We start from the raw sequence: 27,664 nt of genomic DNA, 5'->3' as shown, positions 1-27,664 counted from the left end.
ACAAATTTCTTGCATGAATATGTACTCTATATGAGACTGCATTAAGAATATTGCTTGACTGATTTTGGCTCCTTTCCACATGTATTGCATCCGTCCATGTAAAGTCACCTACGCATTTCTTTTAAATTGCCACCACGTACCTATGCATAAAAATGAATTTAGGAATGGAAATAAGAGTATCTTAAGGTACAAAGAATAGCTGAAAAATGAAATAAGTCTATATGGTCACACAGACCACTCTTCTGAGAATCCAGGTGAACCTTTCAGGGGAATGGAAATGTTCTGCCTCTAGCTTATACACAGTCCACAGTTTGACAAATATTTTGTTCAACAGTCATTCCAGCTTAAGCAGCTTACCAGCTAGATACTACAACTACTAAAAATAATAAGCTTTCATGAGGATCAGTTGCTAGTCAGTTGTAAACCTCCTCTTTAGAACAATAGGGACAACTGTTAAGACCTAATTTGAAACTCCAGCACTCGTTGGAAAGAGTTGGATTTAAGCAACAGTTCAGCAAATACTGATGTATTTGACATTAGTAGGATACTCAAGCACTGAGGCACTTGGAGTTTGATTTGTTTTTATCCAGCTCTTGCTTCTGCTCACTCCACTGGGTCCTTAACTTAAATCTAATAGGATTTTGGCCATATATGTTAAGTAATCCCGCTGTTGGACATCTAATATCTTGTATGTCTCCTAAGAAAGAAGAGTTCATAAACAGACTCTGAAAACATTTAAACACCAGTGGAGCTTAGCATCTTTCCTTCTTTCCCTTCTTGCTAATACTTTCCTCTGTCTTATGGATGCTAACTGCTCTCAGGAACTGATCTGCTGGCTGACAAAATGCAGCTCAACACAGAGCAATTTCTCATAGCCTGTACTGAGCAGCCTAAGCATAAACACTAGTTATTTTTTCCCAGATCATTTCCCCAGCGTGGTGCACATCTAACCAGCTGCAGGATGCCCTGGGGGTGGGGTAGGGATGGGGTGACATGTAAAGAGGCTTTTCAAGTTAGAACTGTCACTGAAATGCTCATGAAACTGCAGAATTCTGTTTTAGGTTGGAAAAAGGGGGGTTGTGGCCCAAACCTTGTTCATTTCTTTCAGTTATACCATCTGATACAATGAAAAATCTTTCCTTTTAAATGCTGCTTCTCTTGTGAGCTTCTATCACTTCATCTCTCTCCTCCAGTACAACCTCATGGAAACCATAACATGAGAAAACACTAGAAAGCGCCATATGCTTAAACACTTTTTGCCACTGGGAGACAGATTTTCTGAGTCCAGCAAACTCCTCCACTTACCATATGAACTTCAGGGAGTCTCTGTAAAGTGGTAAAGCTCTTCAAAGCAGACAAACATTTTTTTTCCAAGTGGGACAACTGCTATACCCTACAGTTATTACCAGAGAAGTTGCAAAAGACTCATTTGGAGTTTTCAAAAGAAAACTTAATAAAGGAGCATCATGTAGTATTTGAATAATTACCAGAAAAATCTGATGGATGGGTTTGAAACAAAATAAAATACTAATATTAATAAACTCCTGTTTTTCCAATAGATATACTTTCAAAAATTCTGTAAAGGATGGTGATATTTCCCCATATTTTAAAGTTTTTCTTGAAATTGAAATTCTGTATTAATCATCCCTGTTGGCTCCCGTTCACTTGTCTCATACTAAACATTTTCATTAAAACATTCCATGAGCACCAGAAAAGAGTAGCTTATATGTATCACATTGTTCCTTCTCATTCTGTCCTCAGATTAGTTTTAAAAAGATTAGTACTTCTCTTCCTCTAGTCACCAATTAATAAAAGTATCTCCTGAAGAATTTATGTTTTGATTACATTTCCTGTGAGAAAATTCTTGCCAGAGTGCATCTGTAGAGCTTTTGCTGTTTAGGCACATTCATACAAGCATCCTTTCATGAGTGACTATTTTGGACTGCTGATAAAAATATATTGGCCAGGCTTCACTCTCAGTAATTGTACGGACTTTTTTTTTTCTCTTTCCTTCTCTTCAAAATGAAAATCTGTCATTCTAGTGGGAACATAGCTAAGAATCTGTTGATAAGCCTTAAATCTCCAGTGGGAATCACTGCATTGACTTCCACTAATTAAGGAGTGGACAATTACATGAGCACTGATTAAAGAGAGTGGATATAGCCGAAAATCCCTAATACAGCAGCTATGGATGCTAGAGGGTTATGAAAGGAACAAACTGCATGTAGTGGCCAGACCTCAATATTCTGCCTAGATAGTATCTCCTGTTGCTACAAAATATAGCAGATTATTGGTCTAGATGGACTGTAAGTTTGACATGGCAGGATATACCTGCCATGTCAATATGGGTATTTCTTATGTTTTTATCTTCTTAATATCTTTCCCTGGTGATAAATATTTTTCAATAGTCAGTTTTTAAGTGCAGGCCTCATAAAATATCTGACTGAGACCAGCGTTTTGTAGATAGTCAGCTGTTTATGTATAAATACAGAAAGGTAATTTTCTGTTATAACTGATAATGAATGTGGTAAGATACTGGAATTTTAAAATATTGCTGTTAACTGTATATTAGTTAGTTATCCATCAATTTTTATGAAAATATTTATTAAACTCCATTGAGTTTTTAAACAAAAAAACTTATTTAAATATTAATGAACATTTAAATTTAAAGGCTTCCTTTAAGAATTAAAAATGATTAAAACTATTACTTTGAGGGCTAAGAGATCTTTACATAAAGTATATGGTTATTCAGACTAATCAAAAGTAAAATTTAAACTTTTATGATGCAATTCAAGTAATATCTCAGAAAGTAAATTACTCAATGGAAATAAAGATTCAATGGATTTTCTGAGAATTTTCTTTCAGAAAAAAGTAATTATATATATTATATAATTATATATATAAACATATATATTACATACATATATATATATATATATATATATATATATGCTCCAGGAAATAGCAAGTTAATGGGCTGTCCATGCCATCAACACAATCTGTGAAGGTGATAAACTAATGAGACAACTATTAGAATCCATCCATGCCACAGAAGGAAGCATACCGTTCACCTTGGAGGCCAAACAGAGGAAAATGTTATACTTTGAAGTAAGACACCACACCATTGTTGGAGTATTTCACCTTAAGTCAGTCTGTTCATTTCAAGTATTCAAGCAAACAGTCATGGGCAATCATAAGAAAAAGCAACAACAGCACAATCCAACTTCTCGGCCCAACCTGTTCTTGCAGCATGATGATATTGCCACGGCTTCAACAACATTAAGGAAATATATTTGCCAAAGAATTGTCAAGTGATTCGAATATTTATAGCAGAGATGGAATATTAAAAGCTATTTTAAAGTATTCATGCATCTTCTCTGATTAGTCAATGTATTCCTGGAAATAAGGCATAAACTGATCTTGCTCATTACAGAAAATATTATGGATTTTATTAATTTGCTTGCTTCAAGGTGACTGCTTTCACAGCCTCTTATAAACAAGAGATAACACTATTTCCTCTAGTTTCATGAAACTGTTAAGGGTATTATACCTGTTAAGGGCCCATCTGTAAGATATTTAGTGCAGTTACGTTAGAGAAAACAGCCTATTCATATACTTATTTTCCTACCCGTACATTGTTTAATACCATAACACAGCACTCATTCTGATTTGTAGAATAAAACTTTTTGGTACTTCTTAACTTGAAGAAGAGTATCTATCTGATAGACTTTCTCACAGTGGGATCTCTTTGAAAAGTGTATGAAAGAAGAGTTATAGGAAAAATTGTGGAAGCCCTTCTTTATGCCTGCTTCCATTCTCATCGTTTCCTTTTTGTTTCCTTTTTGCTCTTTCTTTTAATAAAAAATAGGTAATAATCATGATTATTTTTGTCTTTAATTACAGCCTCCTTGAAGGCATGACAACAACCTCATGTGATTAATATAGTTAAAACCATATCACAAATTAACACCACAACAAGTAGTAAGATCTGGCCTTCATTTCTAGTCTCTTTAGTTAGTCTAGATCATACATTTTTAATAATTGGAAAATGAAAAGTATTAGCATTCTGTACCTTAAATCATGTCTTTCTATCCCACACTGTACTTAGCGGCAATATATTGATTTTTGGAGGTACATTTATATACATGTTAGCATTGTTCTGTACTTCATGAAATAGTAATGATGTATGTTCATAGCAAATTTAATCAGCCCAAATTAATTTAAGGGTGCTGGTCTGACACTATGTGGAATTATAATTTGTTTAATGATTGTGTTCTGGCATGTTTTGTTTAATACTAGCTACTTATTTCTTATTCTGCTGAATCTTCTTTTCTTTCTTTGTGTATTCTATAATTTAAAAGCCATTTTTAATTACTTTGGATGGTTTTACTTGCAGATATCTGCTTGGTACCTTTTACTTTCTAAGTATTGCAGTTAATTAGCAAACTAATCATTTTTAAGGCAAAAATAGAACCTCTTTGCTTTTTTGGGTATTTAATCTCTGAAGCCACATACTTCTAGTCTACACTGAATAAACATATATCTTGCATGGTTTCTTGTGTAATCAGGACTTGGCCTTTCTTTTCCTAAGTGAAAGCTACCATATAGCTGACAATAATTTATAATTGAACTGTACCTTTCCTCTACTAGCATTCCAATACAAAATACTTAGAAAAGAAAAATAATAAGGACCTAACATCAAATGGAAAATTATCTGATTAACTGGTTATATGGCCAGTGGACACAGTGAACACTACAAACAGCTCAGTAAGTGCTAAGTCCTCTCAGAACCCTGGAAAATTTCAGACCTGGGCCTGATCTTTGCAGGTACCACTTATTTGTTTAAATGGTTGCTGCTAGGAGATCAAAATGAAACTTCAGTCTAGGTCTAGTTCTAGATTAAACTGTATGACTGCACAGACCTATAGAAGTTAGGGTTATTTTATTTCACCCATGCCAGGACAGATCTAGAAAGAAATACTGAATCTGGATATATTTAATGTACAAGTATATATAATGTATACAAATATACCATGTCTGAATTAACTTATTTCTTCTAAAAATATATAGAATTAGAAAATTAAATTCAAAGTTAACGGTCAAATGCAATGCCAAAATACTTAATTTTAAAGGTTGAATTTTGAATATGCATACTGAAGAAATATCCCAGATCCTGATAAATTTGAGAAATTTAAAGTTCAGCAAGGTGTCTTAAAAGACTTACTTTACAGTAGCATACTTCCCTTGGTACATTTGGACTTCATAGTTACATTTTCCCTTTGAGGGAACTTCAGCAGACATAATTTGTCTCTCCCAAACAAGGCCATAATAATACATACAAATAGGTTTGCCATTAAAGAACTGTGTAAGAATTAGTGAAATCTGAATACTTTCTGTGATCTCAGTCAGCAGGATAAGACTAATCAAAGTTTATTTGTGATAGATTGAGCTTCTTGGTTTAACAAATGAGATGCACTACATATATTAAAAATGCAGCTGTAACTTTGGATATATGCATAAAAGTCTCAATTCACAAACAGTAAGCTGTAAGATATTCAATAACTGTGTCCTCACACAGATCTTCATATTCATTGCAATTTTACATCTTGTATGCACCTGATGTTCAAATTTCCTAAAAAGAAAAAGATGAAAGACAAAATATACCATAAATGTAGCAGAGCTAGATCTTCCAGCAATATTAAATTGGCACAGATCCATTGACATAACAATGCCAATGGATAGATTAAAGCCAACAGAACCCAATATAGTTGTGTTCCAGTGCATATGCCTCTTCTACTTTGCTATGCTTAGCAAACAGTATAAAGCTACTACTCTTGAAGTACAGCAGAAATATTGACTGGAAACATATTTGATATCTTATATGTTTAGTGGATAGCTGATGTGCATAAAATTCACATTATTTTTCTTCCAAACTGCTAGTCTACTTTTATTATGGTCATTAGAAATGTGTTCTGCAAATTATTAGGTTATACACAGTGAAAACAGATAAACGAGAAAGTTTCATGTATTAGAGGATGATTGAATTTGCTTTGCACATTGTGAAACAATGCAATTTACTAGATTAGTACCAGCATTATATCATTAGGACTGGTGATTGCACATTTGCAGTCAGTGGTTCAACTTGTGATATGATAAATGCAACTGTATTTTAGTCTAACTAGTTAGAAAACAATGAGATAGGAAAGTTTTAATATTATTTATGAGATCACAACTCATTAGGTCTTCAGATTCTAGGAACAGTCACATGAAAATAACAAATGTCCAATTAACAGTGCTCACAATACCTTTATTTTGAATAAGTGTAACCAAGATTAGCACGAGGAATGTTATTCAGCAAAGTTTCATATGCCTTACACTCCTACAAAGCTAATCCAGTGCATCCTCATCTGCTTGGTTTCCCACACAGCTATTATCATCCAAAAGTGGACACTTCTTAGGAGATACAAATTGCACCCTCAGCCTCATCCATTATGTAGTCTAGATCTCCACTGACTATAACAGGAGTATAGACAGCTAGCTCATAAGCAGACACCTACATTTAGCCAGACTGATCCCACACAAGAAGCCATAACGTTGTTTCCTATCTTTTATAGGTGATGCTTTACCCGAAGCTTGGGTTTAATTGAGAAGTCAGATCCCCGTTCCATATTGATGAATGTTCTCCCTTAGGAATTTGCCGAGATACAACTTCTTTATAGCCATCCTAGCCATCAGCTGAAGGCAAAAAAAATGCAGAGTTCCTGAAGGATATATTCTATCTTCCTAGTGCTCCTAAAACAAGAACTTCCAATGGTCAAATCAAGACCACAAGACTTGCCCTGTTTGGATACAAGGGTATAGGTGGGCAGGAAGCTCTGGCTCCAAACACAGCAAGACATTCTGAACAGAGAGATGACTATAAGCTTTCCAATTAGAGCTGCAGGAATAAATAGGTTTCCTGTGCACCTCTTTAGCTACTTAATCAGATGAACAAAGCCATCTCTTTCAGCAGAGGAAATGCCCAAGAGACAAAAGAAACAAAGAGAAATCAGTGTTTTAAAAAAGACCAAGGACCATTTGGAAGCAAAAATGTAAGAATGGTCAGATTGTTCCAGACTAATCCAGGAAATCAATACAGAGCATATATTACACAAAGCAGTATAATATAATGCAATAATATCATACATATATATTTATAAAATACAATATAATATAATACAGTGGTTGTATAGATGAGACTACTACTGGTAAATAATAAGTGAAAAGCATTACAATACTCATCTACTCTAAAATCACACATTTTGTTTTAAGGATATGTCAGGGTTGTCTGATGAAGATGTCCATTCTAAGAATATGTTGAATACTGAAACTATTTTGGATTTAAATCTAACAGAATGGGTTCGCTTCAGTATCTGCCAGCACATTAAACAATGCGCAGAGTTCTCATGGTGGGTCTTTCAGATGAAACCTTAAACAACTTTGCAGAAGGTATTGTCTTCTCCCATCACAACTGATGATAGTGGAAGAAACAAATCTCTTATTTCCCTGTCAAATGCATGTATCTCCTTGACTCGATGTTCTAGATTTATTATTTTTTTAAACCAGCTTTAAAGCAGAATATGTCAGCTTGGATAAAACATGAAAAAGATTATCAAAGACCAGTGATAGCAACAGGTCTGTCAGTTCTTCATCATATGGTAGACTGAGAAGAAAACACAGGAAGACCTACTTTCCCAGTCAGCACTTTTGCATATCTGAAGTAAAATTGTGTTTCACAGAAGCCCTGATAATCAAGTTTCTAAAATAATGCCTTATATCTGCCAGGGAGGAAAGTTAATTTACTTTAGACACATTTCTCAAGTTATTTAATTCCATTAGAAATCAGCTGAAACTTAATTTACCCATATTTATACTAGTCTTTTATTAAAACTGAATCTTCTTGTTGTTGGGAGCTTAAATAATTGTAAAGGAGAGTAGGGTGGGAACATTTCTGTTTTCTATAGACTGGACCTGGCAACCTGGAACACAGACAGAATCCTAAATGTTTGTTTTCCAGAATGTGAAATTCAGTCATGGTGTTGGAAGACAATAAGCCTTAACCATGTCTCCAAGGAGCTGTAGCAAAGAGTGTATGTGACCATTTCAAGGCTTGTTACAACTAAATTGTGGATTCTGTTTACGCTAAGTCAGATGCAACTCTTCTAGTTGCTCTTTTGCTATACCAATCATGTCTGGCACAAGCCAGACTTTTTAAAATCAGTTAGTTTAAAGAAAAATTATGCTTCATCAAGGTTGCATTTTGGAACTTATTTTAATGACAAAAAATATTTCATCACAAATATTTCAGCTATTTAAGAGTCTGTAGCACTGTAAGCTTGAGACTTTTTGGGTAAGGTGAACATATCTGAGGAAAAATATCTGAAGCTGAATGTACACATAGGACCTAGCCACCAAGTTTAGATCTCAGGATACTCAAACTGGTACAAAAGATGTTTTGCTTTCAAAATATTTGCAAGAAGTTCTACAGCCTTGGAAAGATCAAACTAACTGAGATAATCATATAAGCTTTTCTTTTACTTCTACAACCAAGATGTTTTCTAAGTTCCAGATACTGAAACATTTATAAAACATGGGGGAGAATAGATCTTAAGTTGCAGTAAAGTGCCATTCAATGTCAGAGTTGCAAAGCCAAGCCTTAGGAGAGCATTTAAATTCATAAAACAAATTCTAAATAATGTGGTTTTATAACCATAGAAACAAATTTTGTGGGAAAATACAGACAACAAAGATGGCTACTTTCTTTTCTATGGATTTGCTATAGGACCTCTTCTAGAGCAGGGATGTGCTGAAGAGGATTTTTTTTTGGATTTACATTTTCTGAAAAATGTAATCTTGAGCTCTACTTTTTAAATCTCAGACTATAACACGACAGAGTTGGATAGTTAAAACCAGGTATATGAGTCTGTTGTACCACTTCAGCAGGGTGAAAATGCTCTCCAGATTTCTACTTCCACACAGGACAAACTGTACTGTGGGAGACCCTTAAGGGCTGCACGAGAAAAGTGTTTTATCATGCACCATCTCAGAGGAGGTCTGCAACACGTGTGTACAATTGGCTACTCAGAGATCCTGTTGAAATTCATTGCTTCCAATTTTACATGGAAGAGACCTCTGTCTGTGGTCAATGTGCTCAACACCAGGCATATTCATATCAGCACTTTACTTAGGCGCTGTTTCAGAAGTTAGTTTCCCTCTGTAGTGAAACTCTCATTTGTCCTGTAAATGTAACTTTATTTCATTGTATACAAAGAGGCCCAAGCTCCTAAAGTAAGTACCTAAGTAGGATACATAGATGTAGGTGATAACGATAATCCACAGTCTGCCACTCATGATGCAAGCTATTCCTCAGAGAGAACCCTCCTTCATACCATTTCCTGGTGTTTTCATAGTCTGAGATATTTAGTTTAAACAGTAGAGCAGTCTAAAAATTTTGGTGGACACATTTTCCCTTCTGCACATTCTCTGCTGGTTTTATTAAATTGTCTATAATTAAATAGTAGACCAACTCGGCCTTGTAGCTGTATCACGCTCTTTACTTCCTCATTCTGACTGGCATATCTTGGTGGTATGGACTCGATTAGCCCCCCTTCAAGCAAACTATTAACAGGGAAGCCTAATGGGCTCCTCCACGTTACTTCCCACTTGCTATGCACTGCAGAGGAAATGTCAGGGCTGAGAATTCATACCCCAATATGCACAATGACTACTTTCTTTTTTTTTCCATATAACAACTACGAAGCTTTTATAAGCATGATGATCCTGTTGAGTAAACAGACCTGATTAAAATTAAAACTTGCTGTTGGCTCATAGCTGGCTTGTGATCTCCTTGCATACACATCAATTCACCTTCTGTGTTTTGCTTTTATTTTCCCCTTTTTGCACATTCTGCTTTGCCAATAGCTGCCACTGGTAGCTTTCCAAAATGCAATTTCGAGATTGCATTTACATTTTCCAAAATATTTGTTAGTTTTTCTGTAATATCTTAAGTAGACGAAGAAAGTCCTAAAAATACAGTTTTTATAATTTTCCAGCCTAATAAGAAGTTTTTGCCAAGAAAAATGAGGAAATACAAGTTTTCTGGATGCAAATCAGGCCAAGGGCTAAAATCCTTGGTCATTTTTTGTTTGGTGATGCCTGAAGTTATATAAGCAATAACAAATACAGACAATATATTTGATTGGAAAAAATAGGTCTAATTCTAAGCATACTTCCAATGTGATGTGATCTTGCATATGGAAGAAAGGGAAATCTCATTTGCCAATAATGAGAAAAGTTTATCTATATAAATCCATCCACAGCCAGCCAGCCAAATTTAATATAGACTTTGGATATAAATGACAGCTACTGCAACTGGCATAAATTTTGCTTGCCTGATTTATCAAGCATATTACTTAGGGCTGGCTTGCACAGCCAACATACTTCTTGAGCTCCTATCAAAATCTCACAGGAAATGCAGAGGTCAGCATCTCTTGGCACTCAGGCTTTAACTGGTACTACATGGAGGGGCATCTTCCAAATTACTTCCTGAAAAGAAATCATATTGTATTGACACACAGTTATAAGCTGTTCTGAAACAGCTCTTATGGTATGTTGGCACACAGAAGAAAGAACATAGTGTATTCTATTTCAAAACTGGGAAAACTGGCAAAGACAGTAACTCATTGAAATGCCAAAGCATTTCTGATTAATGAAACACATTGTTTCACAAACGCATCACCCAGCCTGTGCCAAATTACAGGCAACATATCATAACAGCTTCAGTGACTCGTCCTAGCCTTAAAAGAGATCCCTTGCATTGCCTGGGTCTCAGAGTCCTGTTTGTGCTGGTGGTACAAACGCTAGTAGAAATATGCTCCAATATGTACCAACATCTCATAGGCCCTGCAGCTTTTTGGCTTGCATGTAATATACTTCAGTGAGTTACATGACAGAATCATCAGGATACCATTTAACACTACTATAGGAAATGTCTATGAAGGGTCCACCTTAGGGGTACCAACGTACTAGTCTAAATGGTAATATTGGCACAACTGTCCCTATTTTGAGAAAGCCCTGAATGACAGATGTAATAGAGACCTAGCTTAAATCCACTTATTCTGCTTACCTGAGAACCACGCGTTAAATCTCTTAATGCCCAGTAACCTCTGTTTAACTGCTAGGCCAGCATCTTTTCATTCCTAAATTTCTTTAACATTCCTTCACTCAACATTTTTAGCTGTTAATATAAGTTATTGCAAACTAACATCCAGCAGTGACACAGCTGGGAAAAGAAACTGCTCTCCAAAGTAGCCAACCCACAATTGCATCAGCTTTTCAAAATGAATATGGTACATCCATATGCCTATGTGTGATGACTGTAATCTTAAGGAGTATATGTCTTCTGGAATCAGGATTATAGTCCAAGTATCCCAACTCTAAGCAATCCACCTCATTTCCAAATAGCAGTTTAACTCTCTGACAAGTAAGTGCTCTATTTGCCAAAAAGTGGTTCATCTGCCATAACAGTATCAGTCTATCACTTCCATCACGTGGTAGAGATCTGTGCTTTTGCTTTACTTGTAGCCTACTTGGGAAAGCCAAACAGTTATTGACAAAATCATTTCGCTCATGCTGAGCTCTGTGCTGTACTGGCTAGATTGGTCCTGGAGTACAGGATAGATATGTCATAGTATTTATTCTATAGTTCCTCTTCCTGTAGCGCGCTCTTTCTCAGTGCACAGCACAGATGGAGAATTGGGCAAGGGTTTGTAAGAGGAGTGTTGTTACTGGGCTTGGATGCAGGGATGTTAGGGTCTATTTCTGCATTCGCCACAGCTATTCCATATAATGATGAACACAGCCCTTCCGCACAAGCAGAAGAGGGACAGATTAAAGTCCCCATCGGTCAGCTGTTAATATTCTCAGGCTGTCCTGACATAACATCTCACTCCTTCAATCCATTGCCTCTATTGGCAGAAATGGAAAAGTCTTGCTTCGAATTCTGTCATGATGGGGGTAAACCACCCCAGAATAAGAGATTTCCATTGTCCTCATCTAGAATAGGATACAGCATATACTTAACAAATCCTTTTCACTAGATTACGTTTTGCAGTGCTGCAGAGGTGACTATTAGCATGCGACACTGGGATCTACATTAGGAAATTGCTTACTATCGGGGGAAGGAAAAAATAGGTGAGGAATGTGTAGTATTTTATGTTGCAGAATCCGAACAGTTATACTATCAGCCTACCCCATCAAAGCAACAGTAGATGTTAATAAAAGCCCAGTAGTGGAGCTGAAATGCAATATGATATCCTAAATGGACAGGTTTATATAATAGATTATGCTTTAATTTTCATCCCCATGATTTAAACCTCTTATTTATTTATTTCTAACTGTATTGTTCCTTGGTATCGGTGCATTTCAGCACTACAGTTTAATGGTAACTTAAGGTTAATCAGAATGTTTATCTTTCCATTTAGCTGATTACAAGCATAAATGGCCACTGCAAATCTTAAAAGCCATACCAGTCCTATCCTGCTTCTTTCTTCTTTTCATAGTTCAGTACATTTTTAGGTTTTGTCCTCCCTACCAAAAAAATTTGTGTCCCCGAATAATTAAAATGCATTAGCAGTTCTGCTGTAAAATTTGAGAGGAGCTACAGTCAATCAAGGTTAGTAACAAAATGCTTACTTTACCTGCCTGGTGGTAAAAACTGCCAGGGTCTTTTTTCCACTAGGATTTTATATTACTATGTAAATATTTGGTTAGACTATATTGTAATTTTTGAGAGAACAGTCCTGGCCTCTTTGAAGGTAGCAGGCTTCTTAGCGTGGGATCTGGCGTGGCAGCGAGAGCACGGTGGAGCTGGGGAGCTGGCTGCTCGCAGAAGGAGGGGGTGGAGGTGGGCACAGATGCAGCAGCACCAGTTTCGGAAGCAGGCAGCAAGGAGCAGAAGGTCCAAAGGGGAGGAGGGCACAGCAAGTGGGAAGAGAAGGCCACAGCAGGGTGGTCTGGTTTTAAAAAGATTTCCCAGTATCTTTCTCAATTAACAGTACTCCTGTCTGTGGCATACTCACTGCAGAATCCTGCATTATTTCTGTTTGACTTCACTCTTTCAGTTAGGCTCGTTATCAGTCTCTATCTGTGATATATTCTTTGACAAGGACATACATGAGTTACTCATACAGATGATTCATGTCCGATTGTTCTCTTTTCACGCATATTCACAAATCTCAAAGCTTAGGCAGTTAAAACTGAGGAATAAAATTTTAAGAGAGAAAAGATAGCCTAGCATATGTACAATGATGCATTTGAGGAGAACATCAGCATATCTGCAATCATCTGGATACGTACCATACAGACATTTATCTGTGCCCATTTTGTCTTGACAAAGAAATAACCATTATTTCTTGATATGACCTCTCTCTTCTTTTAGAGAGACATACAGTAATGTATGTTATAATGTGTATATTCTAACTCCTTCTTACTGTCAGATCACATATGTGTAATAGCCAGAGAACAATCAACCCTGTCACGAAAAGTGTGATAACCCTCACATTTTATGCTATGCAACCAAGCAGAGTTGGACTTTGAGAACAACAGAAAATCACCTTTTCTGTCAAAATGACAAAAAAGAAATTAAGAGAAATTAAATTTCTTTACCTAGACTATTTGGACTGACAAGCTGTCAGACCTGGCCTTTTCTGATCCAAAAATGAGAGGCTCATAGACCACAGAATAAGAAAATCATCTTTGAATTTTTTGACCTTGAGTGACCTCCTTATCAGTGATTTTTTGTAGCATCAAATCAGGATATAAAAAGTTTCATTCATTATGAGGAATAAAAATGTTGTACTTTTCATTTTAACTTTTCCCAGCAAATTTATTACAGTCTAATCCTCCTAAAATTGGCATGGCTTTACTATATCCTAGGATACGCATATCAATGTTGGTTAGTTTCCAAGTAACACAGACCTGACTTGCTTGTTTCCAAACCCTCCAAATTCATCCTAATTGGAATTCTTTCTGGATCTGCATTACCACCAACAACTAGGTTCTGAAATCAGAATATATTCTCCGTTTCTTCCATGCAAGACAGTCATTTTCAATGGTAGAACAGTTTTAAATAAGGGTCAATGATATTCATTCAAACAGTATTAAAATACTATTAAACAGATCAGGCTTTTTTATCAGTTATACTGAGGATGGGTAATTCAGAAGAGAATTGATTTCATTTTCCATCAGCTGTTGGCTTAAATGGTGAACAGCAGTAAAAGTAACTTTCCAGAGTAAAATTACATATTATATTCTGAACCAAACACAAGTTACACACACATGCCCATTAGAGAAGCAACCATACTGTACATGCGTAAATTTATTAAAGATAAACTGATGTTTTGTTAGAAAATGGTAGTTTTTTATAATAAATAAAATCTTTTTTCAGGACTTGCCCAAAGTTTCATTCAGCTTATTCACACTGATCTGGATCTAGGGATCAAAATTCACACAACTGTGAATATTCAATATTCTCAGCTTGGAATTTAAGCTTCCTTTAAATGATAATTTTTACTTGTCTCAAAGTAATACTGCAAACTGTAACTGATTGGGACAGATCCTGCAGAAACATAGTGTAAAAGAAGGTCTTGCCTCAGCAGATTTATTATATACACAACTTTTCCAAAACTCATTAAGATTAATGGAAGGAACCTTATGTATTTCAACAGACAGTGGATAAGGCCCAGCAACTTCAGTCCTGCAGTCTCTAAATGGTCCTCTACATCTATGCCGTTCTGATAGGACTGTGGCTCAGTTTCAGACAACATGCATGGTAAGCAAGCCAGAGAAGATAAAGTCCAATAAGAAGATAAAGTCCAATAAGAAAGCACTGGATATGAATAGACTTTACAGGTCAGAGGTATTTTTAAGGTTATACGTAGGAAAGATAAAAATTATCACCAGACTTTGCTACCTGCCTCATGAATTTTTTCTCACATTTAGGTAAGTGTTCCTGCCATAAACTTACTGCACCTTGTTTTAAATGTACCTGCCTTATATTTGTAAGGTACTGAATCCCTGCTGTCTTGCATCTTACATAGAAACTTATCCCAGTGCCAACTGGCTTAAACTGTGTTGGCATTGATGGATGATCCTTATTTGCAGTTGCTGTGACCTAGTCAGAAAAAGACAAGCACCAGCACGATGCAACTTTCTTAGTAGACTTTTTAGCTGATGTTACGTTTTAGAAAATGACATGTGATATGTCTGGTTTCACTCAGATAACTGCTTCCTGATGCCTTTCTCAATTTTTACATGCAACGTTAGTTTAGACAAGGCCACAGACCCAATATCCTGTCACTTCTGGATGCCTGCAGCATAAAGGAAGGGAAAACCAGCTCTTTTCCTGGATGGATTAGAATACATTATTTGATTGTATTTTTGATGCAAAAGCAGCAAACTTCAGAGATGATTCAGTCCTATATTAAAGTGGGATGAAGCCTATTACAGGCTTTAGTTCTGGCAACATGTCAGCTGTAGCATGATTCTTCTGAAGCATGTGAACAGAGGCTGTTTTATGAGAATGATTTTAAGTCACATTATAAAAGTAGAGACTGTACTGGAGACTGTACAAGAGAATGGCTTAGCATGATTTAGTGACTATGGAGAACACAGCTGTCCAAGATAATTGAGCAAATCCTGGCAGCACAGGCAGTCTAGTGTGCGGTCAGGATATTTCAGTGCTGGGTCTCTCTGAGCTCCCATCCTGCCAGTATCATACTTGTCCTCACACTTTCTAAGTAAATAGTAACCAGGACGCAGAAGAAATGATAAAGAAACGTGAAATCAAATTAAGTCTGTTCCCTTGTGTTTCCTAGGAACACATCACCAACATGAGACATAATATTTTCTAAATTGCTGCTTTCTCTAACTGCTTGCAATGTCAGCTCTCAGTCTCTAAAATAAGAGGGAACTACACCATTTTTCCTTCACTGACTTTTAAGCTTCTTTGGAGGGATGACTTATTTCTTTCATCAATGAATGGTTTTGCAGTGTACTTACTGTAAGTAATAAAAAGAGAAGTATTTTTATATACCAAGCTATTTGAAAGGTGTTGATTTAATTGTTGATTTACCCTTATTTAAACATAATTATACACAAGCACAATTACTAAAAAGATATACTCCTGTAATTCATTTCCTAGTATACTTAGTAAGCCAAGTGAGCATGACATATTATACATATTAAAAAAAATGTTCAAGTGTTCAGTAGTATCATCTATAGTTAGCAAGTCCATTGCTTCTGTGGCATAGAATTACAATGTTAAGTAATAGCGACAGATTTATTTTACAGTATAATACACCAGGGAATTACTCTAGTCCAGTGATGTTCACCGGGAATTACTCTTCTTCAACAGTGAAGGAATTAAATGTGAAAAGACATATGTATTATGCCCTGTTAATGATGAAGATAAAGCTCTTACTGACTAGCTAATGTCATAAAAGATGTCATGACCGTATACTTCTAAAGGAAAAGATACATTTCCTTAATTAAAAACACACTGTTTTAATTGAAAAGATACAGCTTATTCTAAGCCTTACAATGTTTGCAGTATAGTGAGATAATTTGTGCAGTTTTTTATACTTTTTTCTAACTAGTTCATTTTTATAATGCTAGAATAAAACAAGCCAAATTAGTGGATTCTTAATGGGAAGGCACGAGTTCGACTACACAGAGGGCTGGCTTAAAATGAAAACATAGCTAACAGAGACTTTGTCTTTCCTGGAGAGTTTCTGAAACACTACAGATAAACTCAACATTTATGGATGTGGAGCCTCCCTCTCCACTGAGGGTTTTTTTTGCTTATATTGTGTATGCATTGCTCTAAGAGAGAAAAAAACCCACAACTCTTTTAAAAAGTGAAAGTAATATAGCTTGTAATAATATGGTTGAAAATCCTGCAAACACATCTGAATATATACAGTAACACCAGTATAGTCACCTTCTGAATTATTATGAACTTCTTAAATCCTACTGGGATAGCTGAAGGCAATGGGACAACTCAGTTTGTAACATGAAGTTACAAACAAGGTTTTTCTAAGACAAACTAGGTTTTTCTAAGGATATAGTGATATATGAAAGTCAGACAGATATTGAACAAAAATGCTGAACTATTGATGAATTTTAATCAAATACAAGGTCACCAAGTTCATAAGTACTTCTTATTCACAGTTATGGACAGAATCCAAGCAACATTTTGGTCAGTTTTATTATTTACTGTTTGCTATTTATTAAAGAACACTTGTATTGTGCTGGAAGGTTACTCAGCATTTTACATTCATACTGTAGAACATGTTCACTGTCTGGGAGAGATTACAGTTTAACAGATGTCTCCCAGATGGTTATCCAAAACAAAATCACACATAGAAGTCAGGTCAGCAACTTTGGAAATAAAATCAAACTCACAGGAAATATTTATAGTTGATTCAGCATGCTGCAATATGACCTTTATGAATGTTTAAGAAAAAACAAGAATTGAATTTTGAATAGAAAACTTTTTGATAAAACTGTTACAGAAACTTTTAGTTTGCTATTCCTATGGTCTACCCAAAGTAAAAAAAAACAAACAAAAAACAAAAAAACCTCACAAACATATCATGTCACAACACTTGTTCAAAAAAGGCTTAAATGGATTGTAGAAAACTTAAGAACTGTCAAGAAAATACTTTATTTTTCATATCTTCTGTGCGCCTGTCCATAGTTATCCCATTATTTCTCTCAAAGCCATTCATCATTTAGAGTTCTGACACACAGTGACCTGTTATTTCTATCAATTAATGCTCCACAACCAAAGACTCATCCGTTTTCATGAGTGGAAACTGAGGCACCCGTTTTCCTTTACAGCGTGCGTATGGCATATGATTTGTCTGTTCAACTTTGATGGAAAACTGAAACAACTACCAAGGAACAAATGACATTAGCATGGAATACTCTTACCTTAGAACAGCTATTTCTGCTTTTTAACATGCAGGCACCTCACTTAGGCACTTTGTTTGCAAACAACATAGTCAAAAATGAACATAAACGTTAGCATTCATAGTTAGCTATTTGAGGCATTAGTTGCGAAGTCTAATTTAACAATCCCTAGAGTCAATGTAGGGATGTTACTAACTTAAAAGTGGTCTGCATTACTCATTGGAGGAGTCTGCATCTGTCCTTGGACAGGTAATCTCTTTTTGTAGCAGAAGCATCTCAGGCAGATGTCTAAAGCGAAACAATTCTGTTGCTGTTGGGTTAGCTTTCAGCCAGATCAGCAAGCCTGGTGGTAGGGCCATATCAGCAGTCTGCCAACACAGGGGAGACAGCAGAACATGGTCAACGGTGGAGGGACTGCCACTTCTGACAGCAGCACAAGTTAGCTTATGCCAGTAATGACACTATAACCCTTTCTTGCCTACCTGCCAAAACAATAATCAAAATTACTCCAGAGTACTTCCAGAATTACATGGGAACTGCTTGCTATATCTTTTACTTTACTCTGCTTTGGATTGCCTAGGAAGTTTATATTTCTCCTCTGGCAGTGTTGTGTCACTGATTTCTGTAGAATATTTCACTCACAAAATCAAAAATGTATGGTGACTTTGTAGGTTTTCAAAAATAATTTAAATAAAGAAAGAGGTGGATTATAAGAGATTTCCAAGTAGGATTCAAATGCTAGTTTTCACAGTTTGTTAATCTGCACACAGTATAGTTTACCTCCGGCTCTCACAACCACTCAGAAAAGCATTTGTTAGGAGAGTGCTGTAGCACCACTTGAAGTGACATCTGAGTTGCAGCTATAGTGCAGTTACAGCAAGTGTCAATGGTGTACCTGAGGTGAACCTGAGCTACCATTAGGCTAACCAGCTTGGGAACTGGTAGCGGTTTGCTCTCAGAAGCACAGAACTTGACATAGGCTAATTCATCTTGCTCTTTGGGAATCTTACACAAGCTGTGTTGAACTTTACACTGTGAAGAGTGTGCTGGTTTAAAGAAAGCTTGGGTATGTTTGCACTGTATTGCAGGGTCTTCTTCATCCATTCAGCCAGCTGGGCTGAATCTCTGCAGGGAGGTCCCAGAGGCTTGGAGAAAAAGTCTTAAGGCTTTCAACACTTTTCAATTCTAAACTGGCCTTAGTCCTATTCCTGGCTCTGAAATAATTTATTTAACAAGATTTTTGAATTAGAGTGGCTGGCTGAGGTGCTTTTAGTCACACACCTTTAGCGCTCTTCATTTCAATTCGTAACAGAGCTACGAGCCATCAGACACAAGCGGTAGCATCACAGTTTATCCTCTTGTGTAGGGTGGAATGCTCTGTGTTCAAGGATCTGGATGAAGGTTTTGTTTTGGTTTTGTTTTTGGTTCCTATTTGTCAAATACATAGGACGTAAAGTCAAAGTGCCTTCTATTTCCCTAGGGAGGCCATCTGGGATTTTTGGCAGTTCTTAGTTTCTGGAAGAACTTGGCTGTGGCCCATGCCAGATGGCTGGGTGATGACTTTAGGGAGCTGATTGTGCCATGACTTGTCACAATCTTTTATCTTCTAAGGACTATATATTAGAATTAAGTCCTCCGGTTTTATGATACAGATTCAAACCACATTAAGAAAAATTTGCCCTAGATTTACACATTTCAGATCCAGTTCCACAGCCATCATTTGACTTCAGTGGGAGTTTTGCTTGAGTAAGAATACTGTAAGTATCCAGCTTTTAATGATATGCTTGTATTGTAGTCACAGAAGACACAAAAGAAAATAGATGACTAAAACTTGCCCTTGTATGCAGTTTGTTACTAATATCATCTCCATTTCAGTGACATTTGATATGTGCTCCATTTTTTAGGATACTTTGAAGCATTTTTGCTGCACACTAAATTCATTTTAAATTGGCTACAGTGGTACCTATTAGTTCCTAATGTAAACATTAGTTCTAAAATGGAATTTCATATCCTGAGGGTAGATGGTACATTTTAAAAGATTTACAAATGTCAAGGTCACTTTAGCTTTTTAGTTATCAAAGTCAGTTTGGGAAGTGGAACATGTTTTCCTGGAGGTATCACAGCTTTTTGCAACAGAATTTTTGAATAGAGATTTCCCTTTGATGTCACAAGATTCTATAAAAAATCAGGAAAAGAAAATAAGTTTACTCCTTGACAGCAGATGCATGACTCAGGAGCTTGGCTGTGCTATGTCAGTTTAAATTAATTTTTCTCATCAGGAATGTGGCTTGAAATTTAAAATATAGATTTTTTTTAACCAAATACAATAATCTTCAAGGAGACCTGACGTATCCCATAATTAACGAAAAGCTAGACTATTTTTGAATCTATGATCATTAAGGAGCAAAAGAGTTACTTTTACAGCATTCAACTATAGACATATTATATAACCAAATATTACAATACCAGTTCTACTTCCCTACTCCAAATTGCAAACTTCTTGAGTTGGCCCACTTCAGGTATCCTTGAAATCCTTGAACATGCTGATTTGTTTATTCAAGTAGAAAATATCTTCTGATTCAGAAAAATATCCCTTGCACAGAAGACAGATCATTTTAAAGCTGCTTGCCCAATGCCTCTTCAATTTATGCAGATGACATGACCCTGCTGAAAAACTGGAGTCAGTACAGACTGTTCCTTAATGCTACATGTTCTTACCTCCACTGGGTGCATTTAGGGAGACAGACTAGTACTGCATTTAAGAATGTAAAGAGACATGTATTTTACTGTGGTAAATGACCCATTTATCTCACAATAAATGATTAAAGAGGTTCAGTTTAAGGCTCAAGATAGCCTCCAAGATGTATAACTAGCATTTGTAATCATTGCAGACACCAAACAAAAAGAAGATATAATAGCTCTCAGACCTTCCATCCATTTAAAAGACTAATTTGCACATACAATGTTGGTGATTGCTCTTGAGAGGATACCAAATATATTAAGGACCTTGAAGAATTTAGCAACATGCACCTATTCACTAATGATCACTGAAAGCATTAACCAGGTGAGCTCTTAGATGACATAGTTTGACACAAATCAAAACAAAAAGCCTAATAATCTGTTTCTTAAATCACAAAATAAAGATATTTAATAGAGAGTAGATTCACTATAAGGAAGATTTAGGAGAAGGAAAAGAAGAAAATGCTATAGAAAATTTAGGATATATGCATCTCTTAAGTATCTAAGATGAGGAAGTGGCATAAATCACTATAAGGAGTATTAAAAACAGGACAATCCCTGTGTCATTTTAGAGAAATAAGCTACCTCACAATTAAATGGATGAAAGAAGTAACAATTAAAAAGAAAGCTGATACAGCTTATTACAAGACTATAGAAACAAAAGCAAGGGAAAGATTCTATCTGAGTGAAAGTCACATAAAAAGAAAATGGAAGACCTTTTTTTCCCACTCCTTCCTCCCTTACCATGCCTCTTCAACTTCCCTCTTCAACAGTACTTACCAGAAAAAATAGACGTTAACATGTGAAAAGGGGAATTACTGCATTTTGTGAAGTTTTCCCTTCATGGAATTTCTTTCTGAAACTTCACATGTGATAAATGTGCAGAGTTGACCAGCAGTTCATGAAAGGACATGCAGAAGGCAGGCAGGCTGACTACCCATAATCTCTCTAGCCTCTATCAATCTTTCTGTTTTTGTATTGAGTCTCAACTATTCACGTCCATCAATCAACCTTACTCTTCACACAGTCACCACATTTCCTCTTTCAAGAACAAAGGACTTGCCCACTCTTACTTCCATGCAGCTTGTCTGTAGCCTGGGGTACACTTTCTCATTATGCAGTGATGGATGATCTTAATTTTTATCTCTACCTTTCCTTGTTTGATTTCCTACCTTTTTTTTCTCTCTTCAGCCTTCCAGTTGTTTCTTTTCTCCTTGCCCCTCCTTTCATACTTCTATTCTCAGCTCTCAATAGGCCTCCTGGCTCTGGATCTTTCCCTTTCCCCAGCTCCCCCATTCCACCCGTAAATCAGCATCAGTGATCTTCAGCAGAACTATTTCATGACTGTCCTGATGAAAACAAAGATCCATGAGTTCATATGTACATAAAGAAATCAGTAAAAGTCATATTCTCACAAGACAGATCAGAAGCATTTTACAGAATAAATGAACAGTGAGAGAAAATATTGGAGGTTAGAAGGTAAATTCAGTATATCCTTGCATCTAAGAAAAAAAAAAGATTGTCACTTTAAAAAACATAACTCTGCCAAGCTCTGTTTCACACAAGAGCTTTAGAAATACAAACTTAAAGCTCTTCCCTTTAAAATTTACATGTAAATCTTGAGTTGTTTCAACAAATTACAAATAAAAAGCTAAAGGAACAGAAAGGAGAATGCCAACAAGGTTTTTCTAGGCCAAGACTGTGAAATGACTAATGAGCTGGAAGAACGTGTTCTGCACTAAATGTAGCATTTGACAAATTCATTTCTGTCACAGCAGACCAGAAGCTTCCTACACTAACCAAAGCTTATGCGAAGTGTAAATAGGAAAATCTGTCACTCAGCAACTTCACTCCTTCCATCAGGCGGTTGCCAAAATATGGGAATATTATCAGCAGATTTTACCAAACCCATGCAGGCCTTGTTTGCTAAGCATGAGCATTTATATTCCACATTGACTAAATGATTTGCAAAGAAAATGGTTATATGTAAAAATATTGTGACTACTGCCATACTGGAACAGCATGGGACTTTGCACCAGCACAGATCTGTAGTGGCTGAGAGCACAAAAGCATCTTCTCCACGTTACTCTTGTTACAGTGTCAGTCCTCTTGTTAAGAAAATAACTGCTTTTTCCTAGCATGTATGACTTCAAACTTTGCATCTTCTGACACGAGTGATTAGTAAACATGGGACTATGTAGTTTGTTTCCACTAGGTGAAGAGATTGATGAGAGCGCTAGGTGTTACTTCAGTACCTATTCTGTTTCTGTGAATGTAACCGGAATCGAACCACAGCAGCCAGTGTCTTTACAGTTCCAAATCTCTTTCCACTAAAGCTCAGACCCCCAGACTTGCTATTTCTGTGACCTTCTGACTGCCATGCTCTCATGGCTGTATTCAGCAGTGCCTTGCTCCCTTCCGTTCCACCTCCTCTCTTCCTTTCTGCCTCCCTATACCAGACGCAGAGGTTGCTTTAGTCAAAGAAGGACGGCATATCCCTTTCTCCTCCTAAGTTAAGGAGCTAAGAGCAGGAAATTCCAGAGGATCCTTAGACTGGAGTTTGCCACAGGACATAAGCACCCTCTGCTTTAATATTTAGTAAACTGTAAATTGCAGTCTGCCCATTGGGTTTGAAACCTGAACTGTGCTGAGAACTGACACTTCAATCCAGCGAGTAATTAATGTGACTGTTAACACGCTTACAGCTTGGGCTTAATGTGCATTGCTCGAGGTAGAGCGGAGTGCTCAGCACCATGCATGTTGAAATGTTTGGCAAACTGTAATATTGCAGTATTTTGTAATATATTTATTGCCATTATTGGGATTCAGTGAAAGTGAAGGGAATGTTCTTGGTCTGAGGTAGTCTAGTTTGAAAAGTATTCACTTTATAGAAGAAAAGGTCTAGGAACAGAAACGAAAAGCTGCATGTTTTTCACTTGAGAAGGCCTCTGCTAGAGCGTTCTGAGAGCATGCGGACGGCGGCACCGAGAAGCTTCGCTGTGGGGATTTTATCAAAGTTGTGCTAGGAAAATATTGTTCTAAATGTTTAAAAGGTTTTGTCACCCCACAGCTCTTCCAGTTAGCGCATAAAAAGAAAAAGAAATGAAAAGAATATGTTTGTCTCAAGGTGAGAATTAATACTTGAATATCATCCTATAAACATAAAAATCACTGAGTGTGTTAATGCCAGAAAAAGCAAGCAAACTTATGGGAGTGACTGTGCACTTGAAACCCTTCCAAAGATGCATGCTCTTATTCAGTAGACTCAGAATAATTAACATACTCCAGACAGAAACACTAATTAGAGTACAACAAGGAGAAGAACCTAGGGGGGAACAGTAGGGTCTTAAATGAAGCAGTGCTGATGGAAAAGAACTAGTCTAGACACTCTGCACTGGAAACAATTTAACCTCTAGTGAATCGTGTTCAGGTTTTACAGTTTGGCTTAGGATAGTGAGTTCCTCTCTGATGATCCTCCTCTTAAATTTGACTTTACTCCAATCTCAGGCTGAGTTTTGACAGTACCAATATATAAAGTAGCTCTGCACATCTAATATTAATGACTGAGCTTTTCTATAAATAAATGACAAAGGTTGAAATCCACTGTGTTCCCCTACAAAATTCATCATCCTCCTGGCGATTTGCACAAAGCTGTAGTGATAAGTGAGCTGCTGTAATTCAAATGAATAAATCTCCAGATGACTTTTCTTGTAAGCTATCAAAGAAAATTCTATTTGCAGCAGGGAAGTTTTTTCTGACGAACGAGATTCTGCCAGAGCACAGAGGAATACACCTGCTAGTGCCTAAAAATAGAGTTCAGGCACAAGGAAGAAAGTAAGAAGCCACCACTTTAATATCACATATACACAAAATAGAAGACAGGTACAACCCAAGACTTTTAAAGGTTTGGCAAATAGAGATTGTATGACTTTTTAAATGGAAATTTTGGTGAAAAAGCCTCTTGTATAAAGTTCTAATCATTATAGCTGTACACTAATAGTTGTAAGAGCCGGTAAATCCTTCAGAAGCTTCAGAAAGAACAGATTGCAAGAGAGGTTCGATATCTAAAAAGTTTGAAAAAGAAACGGAATGAGGAAAAATGGTGAGGTGAAATGCTGATATCTTTGCTAATACTGATTAAATACCTCATGCAGTACCTGGATATCAGTGGGACTACTGGAGGACCAAGGGTCTAAATTGCCAGGTCATATGCTCCTGTGCCAGTGGGTGGAAGAAGAGAGATGACTAGCTTTTAGCCTTTGCTCTGGGTCTATGATAGCTTAACACTGGCCACTAGTTAAGCTTGAAGAGAGTCCTTATGATTCTGGGTGTTGTCATCCCTGTTAGAATTTGTTACTGCACGCACTTTGAAGATGTGTAAACATATTCTGTAGACCTGAGAGGTCCCTAACATTCTAGTGGCAGTGAATTTTTAATGGCAAATGTTTCACTGAAGGATGTTTTCATTTAAGGATTTTTACTTTATATATTCATTCCTTATGTAAGTCTAATTTTCTTTTTTTGAAGGGAATTTTAGGTATCTTTCAAGGTGCCAATAAGTTTTTGTCAGAAGGCAAAATGATTAACACCCTGTTATCATAACAACTACTGTAACTCTGGATGTCCTTCATCCATGTAAATCTATCTCACAGTAGATTAGTAAAGACCTACTCCAAAACAAGAGTTATGCTTATAGGAGCTCAGTTTCGGTATGATTGTAAATGAGTCTGCTACATGGAAACTCACTTCTAAAATGGATGTTGAATTGCACCTCAACTCAGAGGCTGCTGTGTATATAACAATGTCATGGCCAAGCTGGCATTATAGTGCAATACAGCCATCTAGCAAATTTTATTTCAGTGAAAGCAGGATAGGCTATACACACTACTTACTGTCTCTCAAAGAAGACAGTAATTTTCTTGCTTACATATTGAAAACAGGATCCAGATCTCACAGACTGGTAAAAGTGTATTACATGCATATGTAATTCCCACACATTATGTGGGGATCAACTGAAAGGAGCTGTACCCTTAACACACTCCTATATAGAAGAAGGATGGCTGAGTATGTATGCATTGACCATTATTTTAACCTTATTATAGTTAATGTTTTGCATTAAAGGACAAAGGAATTCACATAAAAATTATTAAAAAGTACTTGCATGAGTTCATAAAAATGGTAAATGGAGCAAACAATTAGTTCATGTGAAGAAAGAATACTGTTCTTTTGAGATCGCTTTGAGAAGAACATCAATAAAATGGTGTCACCTTCGAAAATCTAATGGAGATCTTGGCCAAGAGAGCTAACAGAATGTGGATCAAATAACTGCATTTTTTAATACACAAGTAAATATGTCAAAGAGTGGAGATGACTTATAGCAACAGAAATGATATCTATGGAGATTAGTAAGATTTCTTACAATAGCAGGAGCTGAGAAAAAGACATATTGCCGCCCCTAGTTCTAGATGCAGTTAGAAACATTCCAAACATTCCAAAATTCCAAAAATGTGAATTTAAAGACACAATATTAACTGATTCTATAAGACTGACAGAAACAAATGTCTGAATGAAATATATCACAAATGTCTTTTCTCAGCATCTCTTCCACTTCTTTTCCCTAAGTCTTTATCAAAGCAGTCCACATCTGCATCTATGGAGAATTTATACATATCACCGTGGCACATACAGCTTCTAGAATCATGTGATATTCTCACTATTAATAGAAAGACCTACTGCTAAGATGTGTGATCTGTACGGATTTGTATAGAGTATAACTAACTAGTCTATATAATGTAACAGCTACAAACCATGTAACAACACATAAGAAAAGTAACACCAATTTTCAAACCAATTTAATGTAAGAAAAGTAACACCAAGGAGTTCTATAAAATGAAAGAATCACAACAAAACCTCAACACTGTACAGTTTCATATACAGTTAAGAGTCACAGCATCATCTAGTGGTCAAATACTAAAAGCAGAATCCTAAGTGAATTATCCATTGTTTTGCTACTTCAGTTCTTTAAGACAGAAAAATTAAAAGCATAAAGTAAGTAAATGGATGAGGTGTAAATGGCTACTTACATCTCAGGAAACATTGAGAACTCACTGTGGGAAAAGCAGAGGAAAGCAGTTATCTGACTTTTTAAGGCTTCTTTTTTTTAGTTTAATTTTTGCTCTTTCTCTTTTCGTTTCCAGAAAAGGGAAATAAAATTAACAAAGTGCACTACTGGAGGAGACATCATGTACTCTTTATTCACTTTTTCTTCCACTGTACTCCTACTCTAAATGGAATTAAAATCCTCCACCATGTGGAGGACGCCAAGTGAAATGAAATAAAGCAACCATTTTGCAGTCTCTTTGACATATATGTTTATACAGTACCTAACAAAATATGGTTCTTACCCATGCCTGAAGCTTCTGTAACACACATACATAATTCTAGTAATAATAGCAGTTGTGTTAGCGGTGGTATTTGGTCCTTCTGCAACATTATCATTTCTAAGCCTAGTTTGTTACAGTACATTATTCATGTTAATAAGGAAACTTACAGGATTGCTACTGTGACAATCAGATTTTCCCAGCAACTTTGTCATCTGTGCCTCAAAGCTATTCTTGCAGTTTTATCTCTTTTTATTTTTCTTTGTAATTAAAACATTTTGTTCTGAGAGTACTAAATCAATACACTGTTAACAAAAGAAACTTTGCCAGCCTTGTCTAGCTTACGAGCATTTGGCAAAAAAGTATCTTTTGGGGAACTGAATTTGAATGACATGTAACATCACTGCCTTCTCCTATATTTTTGATTTACACAATGGTTATTAGTGGAATAATGATGCAGTGGTATAGGCTGCTGCCCTGTAGTCCAGTAAAGACTGTACTGCCACTGCCACTAAAAAGCCACAGGCTTTTTA

General features: G+C 36.3%; 1 long non-coding RNA gene across 1 annotated transcript in view; it reads right to left on the bottom strand.

Annotated features, from left to right (window-relative positions):
- The window catches only part of LOC112989849 (uncharacterized), a 60,416-nt gene that overhangs the window by 24,384 nt on the left and 8,368 nt on the right, over nt 1–27,664 (bottom strand). The window contains exon 3 of the long non-coding RNA XR_010390169.1: nt 5,575–5,632. This is a non-coding gene — a long non-coding RNA (uncharacterized LOC112989849). The remainder of the gene's footprint in view (nt 1–5,574; nt 5,633–27,664) is intronic.

This window comes from Dromaius novaehollandiae, chromosome 8 (genome assembly GCF_036370855.1).
Source record: "Dromaius novaehollandiae isolate bDroNov1 chromosome 8, bDroNov1.hap1, whole genome shotgun sequence".
NCBI classification, from domain to species: Eukaryota; Metazoa; Chordata; class Aves; order Casuariiformes; family Dromaiidae; genus Dromaius; species Dromaius novaehollandiae.
Note: the sequence above shows the minus strand (reverse complement) of the source record. Positions and strands in the feature narration are given on the sequence as shown.